This window comes from Electrophorus electricus, chromosome 1, assembly GCF_013358815.1.
Source record: "Electrophorus electricus isolate fEleEle1 chromosome 1, fEleEle1.pri, whole genome shotgun sequence".
Taxonomy (NCBI): domain Eukaryota; kingdom Metazoa; phylum Chordata; class Actinopteri; order Gymnotiformes; family Gymnotidae; genus Electrophorus; species Electrophorus electricus.
The window spans coordinates 30,575,068-30,582,567 of NC_049535.1; the positions used below are offsets into that span (position 1 = coordinate 30,575,068).

Below are 7,500 nucleotides of genomic sequence, written 5' to 3' on the forward strand. Positions count from 1 at the left end.
AAGCAATACCAAAATACCAATATTCAACACCCTCATACATGTGTTTCACTATCACAGACCCATATGGAATGATGTGGCCTACATGCAGACCACAGCTAGACTAGAATGATTTTCAATAACTATTTGTCTTTGACCCTTGTTGAGTAAGTGAGAGAGTATGGGTGTGTGTTGTTTTTTTTTCCTGGCACCAAGACGTAGCCGCAGCCGTAGATTCTTTAAATCCTGTAAGCTGCGATGTGGGGCCTCCATGGATCTGACTTGTTTTTCCAGCACATCCCACAGATGCTCAATCAAACTGAGATCTGAGGAAACCACCGTGGAACAGTTTTTGCAGTGTGGCAGCAGGTGGCAGGACACACTACCCATTAGGGAATACCGTTGCCGTGAAGCAGTGTGCTTGGTCTGCAGCAAGGGTTTGGTAGGTGGTGCATGTCAAAATAATGTCCGCATGAATGCCAAGTCCCAAAGTTTCCCAGCAGAACACTGCCCAGAGAATCACATGGCCTCTGCCAGCTTGCCGCTTTCCCACAGCTCATCCTGCTACCATCTCTTCCCCATGTGATTTTAAAGGAAATATGATTAATCAGACAAGGCCAAGGCTCTTCTGTGGGATCAGACCAGACAAGCTAGCCTTGAGCCTCGGGTGCCCACGACCCTGTCACCGTATCACCGGATATCCTTCCTTGGATCACTTTTGTTTCACCGCCACATACTGAAACACTCACAAAACCTGCCATTTTGGAGATGCACTGACTCAAGTCGTCTAGCCATCACCATTTGGCCCTTGTCACAGTCGATCAGTTTCTTGCACTTGCCCGTTTTTCCTGCTTCCAACACATCAGCTTCAAGAACCGACTGTTCACTTGCTGGCTAATATGTCCCACACATTGGCAGGTGCCACTGTAACGAGATAATCGATGTTATTCACTTCACCTGTCAGTGGTTTTAATGTTGATCGGTGTACGGTTGCCTGTTATATGCGGCCCATTAGAACAGGTTCCCCCCAGAAGACCATTCTTGGAAGTGCTCTAGCATATAGGCAGCATTGTTAAAAATGATAGCGAGCACTTTTTGTTCAGAGCTGAGGAATTATGAATGGAACTATTGTTACCTTTTTTTTGCCTCACTTTTCTCAGGGCTTGTCACCGCTGCAGTGATAAAAATAACATCTAAGAAGTGAGAGTGTCATTGAAGAGCGCCGGCAGTGCACTAGGAAAGTTCTCTAATTCATAACTGCGCCGTCTTCACCGTCTACCTGACTGTGCTAAAATCCCACATTTACGCGGTTTTCTCTTGCTTCGCTGCGTAAATTGACAAATTACGTGACAAAATTCCAAATTTTAAACTTTTTTCTTTTGCGTTTCTTTTTAGAGATCTGACACAGAAGAAAAGGCTCCGTTAGAGGGGTAGGTTGCGAAAACCTAAACGGCACAACATAACTACATATAACCTCTTCTTTTCTACACATGCCGGTGCGTAGGCGTTTACTACCCAGCCTGAGCCGACGTGGCTCCACGCAACCCCATCAGCATCACTCCCTGCCATCTCTGACGGTTATCGGCGTGTATAGGCTATTTCGCGCATGAGCAGAAAGTGTTTTCCTTCGTCCTAAACCCGAGGCTACTCCGTCATATCTACGACTACGGCAGCCTGCGTCAGATATAGGTGTTATATACTTCACTAAACAGCAGTGATAACAGAGCAGAGGCTCTCTGCCAAGGTCAGAAGGCTTTGCGTCTTCTCGCGTCAAGGGCATCAGGTAATACGTGAAATCCAAAACCCAGATGCCCATGACCTGCTGAACTGGCCAGATCCTCCTAGAGGAATGAGGCTTGATGTCAGAGAAACCGTGACCGTACGAGTAAAACGGCTCCAGACATCGTGGAGCGTTCCTGTAAAGATAATGACTACAGAGACAGTCTGTATAGGACGGTTCGATGAGGAGCGTAAATATTAACAGGCGCCCAATGTCCAGCTTGCACTACCGTTAGGCAACGTTACACGTCATCTTTTACTTTATTCTGAAGATGAACAGAGGAACGGAAAGAACGTCCATCTCTCAAGTTCACTGGGAGCAGTGAACACGGAGACGCGCGGCTGACGTAGGCAGGGTAGCCGAGGATTGAAGCACTGCCTCCTTATTTTCATTCATGACAGTCTCTCACACACACACACACACACACACACACACACACCTTTGTGAGTACACTCACATTCTCATAGTCTCTCCAATTGCCCCCTTTCTATTTTTCTCAATCCCTAAATCACTGAACTCTCTGCCCCCACCCACGAGTGCCACCAGGGCTATCACCAGGCACGCACACACTCACATACACAATTGTATTCACACATACACAAAAACATATAGCTTCAGCTTTGACACCTTCACTGATGAGAGAATTCAACCTGTTTGACAGTCTTTGAAGCATCCCCCCCTCCCGACTTGGTTGACAATGTAGGAGCGGGTGGCCCCCAGCTTGACTGACACCCCCCTTTCACTATCACAACTGCACACACACTCACTCTCTCTCTCTCTTGCTCACTTTCTCCACTCTGTGTGTGTGCATTGTATAACACACACACACACACCGGCGTGTGCGGACGCTGGCTTGCGGACTGGCTGCGAGACTCCCCAGCAGAGGCAGCCCCCCTTAAGCTAATTCCATTATACATTCCGTCTGGAAGTAAGAGGGCTGCCTTCTAATTGCTTTCTTATCCCCCTGAGCCCCCCCTTCTCTCTCTCTCTTTCTCTCTCTCTTTCCCCCTCTGCTCTCCTCTAATCCCCCCCTCCAACCCCCCCCCCCCCACAGCAGCACCCCCAACCCATCTGACACACGCCCACCACACCCCCCCCCCCGCCCCGCAGTGAACATGGCAGCGGCGGCAAGGAGGAAAGCAAGATAGAGAGAGAGGGAGAGAGAGAGAGAGAGAGAGAGAGAGAGAGAGCGAGGGAGGGAGAGGGAGAGAGAGCCACGGAGAGAGAGAGAGAGAGAGACAGAGACAGAGGGAGAGGAGCCTGCCGTTGACAGGGAATAGCTGCTGCCATTTTTCGCCTTGCGGGAGGCTGCGGGACCAGGATCTGGGCAGAGTGCTACAGCAGGTAGGCATGCTCCTTTCCCGCTCACGCAGAGGGCGAGCAGCCAGCCGCTCCACGGCACGGCGCACGCAGGGAATGTGGGACCAGGGGGGTGTGGGGGGCACCGCTGCCACCGCGCCACGCGCTCCTGCCGGGGAGGGGGTGTGTTGTGTTGGATACCGAGGCATGCGTTCACCGCTGCTGACTGGCCGCCGATCCAGGACCAGTTTCCTTCCTTTGCGGAGTGCGTGTCCCATGCCTCGGGCTGCTCTCATATCAGCTGGAGGAGCAGCCGCTCTAGAATTAAGGTGAAGGCTCCGGGTCGGGGCATGCGGGACAGCTGCCTGTTGCGGGAGAACGCCGCGGCGCGTTAGCCGAAAGGGGCAGGACGGGGAAGAGGAGTGGAGCGTGGGATGCTCCGAGCGTCCGCTCCCAGGGCTGACAAACGGCTCCGCTTTCATCTCGCACTCAATATGGACTCCTGTTTACATGGATGAGGCATAACCTGCGGGCTGCGGATCAGCGTAACAGTAAAGCGGAGGGAGATCGCAGAGTGTGTGGGAGCACGGCTGGGCTCGCAAAACAAGCCATGTTGTTCAGTTTTCTTACTGAGGTCTAGTACTCATAGGCGGCACTGTTGCAGTTTGTGAGCTGTTTTTATGTTGTGGCTGTGTTTGTGTGGGGATGTTTTTGTGTGTGTGTGTGTGTGTGTGTGTGTGTACGAGTACGCACATGGACGGTGCCCTTGATATGTGGGGGGGGTGAACAGTAAGACAGCCCTAACCTATTAAACACTGCACTGAGACTGCAGTGTCACAGCTGAGTGAAATTGATGCTCTGGACATCCTCCCTCTCTGCAAGAATGCATTCAGAGTGAGAGAGGTAACTCTGTGTGTGTGTGTGTGTGTGTGTGTGTGTGTGTGTGTGTGTGTGTGTGTGTGTGTGTGTATGCACGTGTGTGTGTGCATGTTTGTGTGTGTATTTGCGTGTGTGCACATGTGTGTGTGCGTTTGTGCGTGTGCGTGTGCGTGTGCGCGCGCACGCGCGCGTGTGTGTGTGTGTGTGCGTGCGCGTGTATGTGTGTGTGTGTGTGCGTGCGCGCGTGTGTGTGTGTGTGTGTGTGCGAGAGAGAGAGAGAAGTACAGAGGGAAGACAGAATCAATGTGTGAGTGAATTAGAGAAGAAGGGCAGTCAGATCCCAGCAGCAGGTACACACAATATGTCAACAATAAAATAAATAAACACCACCACTGTGCATTAAAAGCAAAACCTCCCACACGAATCAAGCAAGCAAGTGTAAGCAGACCACACACACACACACACACACACACACACACACACACACACACACACACTCACACACAAGCAGGCACACATGCAAACCCCAGAGGTTTTATGACCACTTAAACGCAGCAGTGGTGTCAGTCTGTGTTTTGCCTGTCCGCAGAGGCGGTGGGGATGAGAGCTGATGCAACACCCGGAAAGCCAGGCTCACTGCCACAGAGCTGAGGGTCAGCAAGGGCCAGAGAGAGAGTGAGAGGGAGAGAGCGAGGGAGAGGGAGAGAGAGGGAGGTAGTTTGGAGGGCATTCTAGAAGGGAAGAGGAAAAGGAAACGGGAGATTACTGCGAAAGGCAAAGGATGAGGAATGGATGCCGAGCAATAGTAAAAGATGACAGGAGAGGGAGGGAGGGAGGAAGTGGGGGGGCAGAGGGAGAGAAGGAGAGAGGGAGGGAGGGAGGGAGAGAGAGAGATAGAGAGAGTCCTGAGCGGGCATGCTGACGCACAGCTCCGAGCAGATCCATAAGGTCAGGACAGGGCAGCGTGGCGGGGGAGGGGGGCGGGTGGGGAGCGACGGAGGCTGATTCCTCTCCAGATGCTCCCTGTGCTCCGCTGGGCTCAGTGGCCCCGCTGCCGGTCACATGGATGAGGGAGCAGAGAGGAGAGCAGCGCCAAGCAGCCTGCTGGGGTTGCGGCTCAGCAATCATACGCACCGACGCTCCCAAGAGCAGCTACCCCACACGCGCTGGCACACGTACGGCCGCGCCACGCACAGGAGGGGCTGGCCGCCGACACACACACAAACACACACACACACACACACACTCACAGATCTGAAACTCCTGCTAGCAGCCAGGGGTTTCCAGCTCAGGGAAGGGCACACAGAGGCCATAGCGCGTGCTGGAGTCGCACAGGGAGCGCTGATCTGGGAGAAGACGAAGTGAAGCACGAACTCGGCCAGCGCCGCGGACGCTACGCACCGCGACTGACCCAGGAGCCCGTGTCCAGGAGATTTAGGTGGCAACCCGGCCCATCCCCTATAACCCGAAGAGGGCAGAGCAAAACGACCTCCACATCTTTAGACCGGGTGCACAATGGGTAGGGGTGTGCGTGGGACACTTTTAAAGACCAGCTCAGGGCCCAGACTCCCCCACAACTACTCGTGTAATGCCCCGGCAGGCAGGCCCAGACTCGCCGGTGACGGCTCCTACCTTTGGCCATCATTGCATCAATAAAGGCCTGTCTTGGGTGTGAACAGATATAACATGGCAATAAAGAGGCAAATTGTAGGGTTTTTTTTATCACTGTACTCATTTCCTGTGTGGACGTTTTATGGTGTGCTGTTTATAAGGCATGTTGCTATTCGTAGTCAGTGATCGGCAGCTATTGCATTATTAATTGATTTATTTAAGCTGTATTTAAGTCAAGATGATAGGTCCTCACTCTCTGTATTTATGTCTGGGTTTTTTTATTTGTTTTGGGGATTTCTGTGTCCAAAGGGAGGAAAGTTTTGTTCCACTCTGAGTGATGCGCTTGTGGTGGGTGGGTGTGTGTGTGTGTGTGTGTGTGTGTGTGTGTGTGTGTGTGTGTGTGTGTGTGTGTGTGTGTGCGTGCGTGCGTGCGTGTGTGGGTGGGTGTATGCGTGCGTGTGCATGCGTGTGCGTGCGAGCGTGCGTGTGCGTGCGAGCGTGCTTTTAGCATGCCGGTGCATGCCGTCAGTGACTGCGTATGGCGCAGTGAAATCACTTGGATGTCATCCAGCTCCGTGGAAGGTCATGAGCGCCGTCTCCAAATAGATCCAGCCTTCATTTCCTCTCTGTAGCCTGCTGTATTTACCGGCTCAGTGGCCCAGAACACCAGCGCTGGCTCCTGCCCTCCGCAACACCACACTGCCCCCACACACACACACATCCACACACACACACACACCCTGCAGCGTGCCTCCAGAGCCTGGTGAAATCATCCCCCAACCGCTTTCCTCCATTTTAAAACACCCGAGCTGTTGTTGTCATCAAATTTGTGTCCGTCATCCTCTCGGCGGAGCCGAAAGTGCTGTTTCCAGGTGATCCGCTCTCACGGACGTGATTAGAATGTCAGGTCGTTGTGCGTTAAAACAGCACACCACCCAAAAATCATATGACACCCAGTTCACTGCTGACTCAATGTCTGGTTCCAGAGGGCCTAATAGATGCTTTCGTGGTAGCAACTGAATCATTAAACCATTTCTTTTGGGTGGACTGCTTCTGGAAGTTCCTGGGCCGAGTCCCTTTCGGCACCTTGCCGCTTTGGCCCCTCCAGTGCGCACTACTTTGGAGGGCGTTGGCGGGGGGGGGATCTGCACTGGAGCGAGGGAGGAGGGATGAGGCAGTGTCCTATAGCCCCAGCCAGAGCGCTGGAGCAGCCCACGCAGCTATTACTGGGGTGCAGGCAGGCAGGAGATGAGGAGGGTGCTTGACTGGAAACGGGAGGCTTTTCTCTCTCTCTCTCGCTCTCTCTTTCTCTCGCTCTCGCACTCTCCCTTTCTCTCTCCCTCTCTCCTGCCATGATCAGAGCAGAGCTGCGTGCTGTTTGAATGTCTCCTTCCAGCTTCAAGCACCCATTTGAGTTACGCCATGAGCGAGGGGGGGAGGGGGCATCAAACCTGCGCGGGTGGCGAGCCACGGCCTTTAACAGGTGCTGGGAGACTTATAGCACAGGCATTTAAGAAGGGGAGGAGTTGTTAACCCGTTCAGAGCTGCGCAGACAGAGAGAGAGAGAGCTGTGAGCTGACACTAGAAAGACTGGAGTTCACGAGGACACACAGACAGTTCGAGGCACAGTGATGCGTGATGTGTATTTTAGTGAGGTGTGTGCGCGCATGTGTGTGTGTGTGTGTGTGTGTGTGTGTGTGCGAGAGAGCAAAAGAGAGAGGGAGAGGGCAGGCTTGATAAGAGGAACTCTGATATCTTGTCTCTCCGTAAATGATGTAGCTCCCGCTCCCTCTGCAGTCGACCCATGATTGGTCGACTCCCTTGGAGTGGTGCTGCATCAAATAGCCACTGGGTGGGGGCAGGGTGTGTGTGTGTGCGTGTGTGTGTGTGTGTGTGTGTGTGTGTATGCATGTAGCAGGTTTGTGTGGGTGTGTACATGTCCATATTCGGTCTGT

General features: G+C 53.0%; 1 protein-coding gene across 1 annotated transcript in view; it reads left to right on the forward strand.

Annotated features, from left to right (window-relative positions):
- Positions 1 to 3,021: 3,021 nt before the first annotated feature.
- LOC113592373 (retinoic acid-induced protein 1) overlaps positions 3,022 to 7,500 on the forward strand; it is a 35,020-nt gene continuing 30,541 nt past the window's right edge. Inside the window, exon 1 of the mRNA XM_027033246.2 lies at positions 3,022 to 3,100. The gene's annotated coding sequence lies outside the window, so the exon portion shown is untranslated. The remainder of the gene's footprint in view (positions 3,101 to 7,500) is intronic.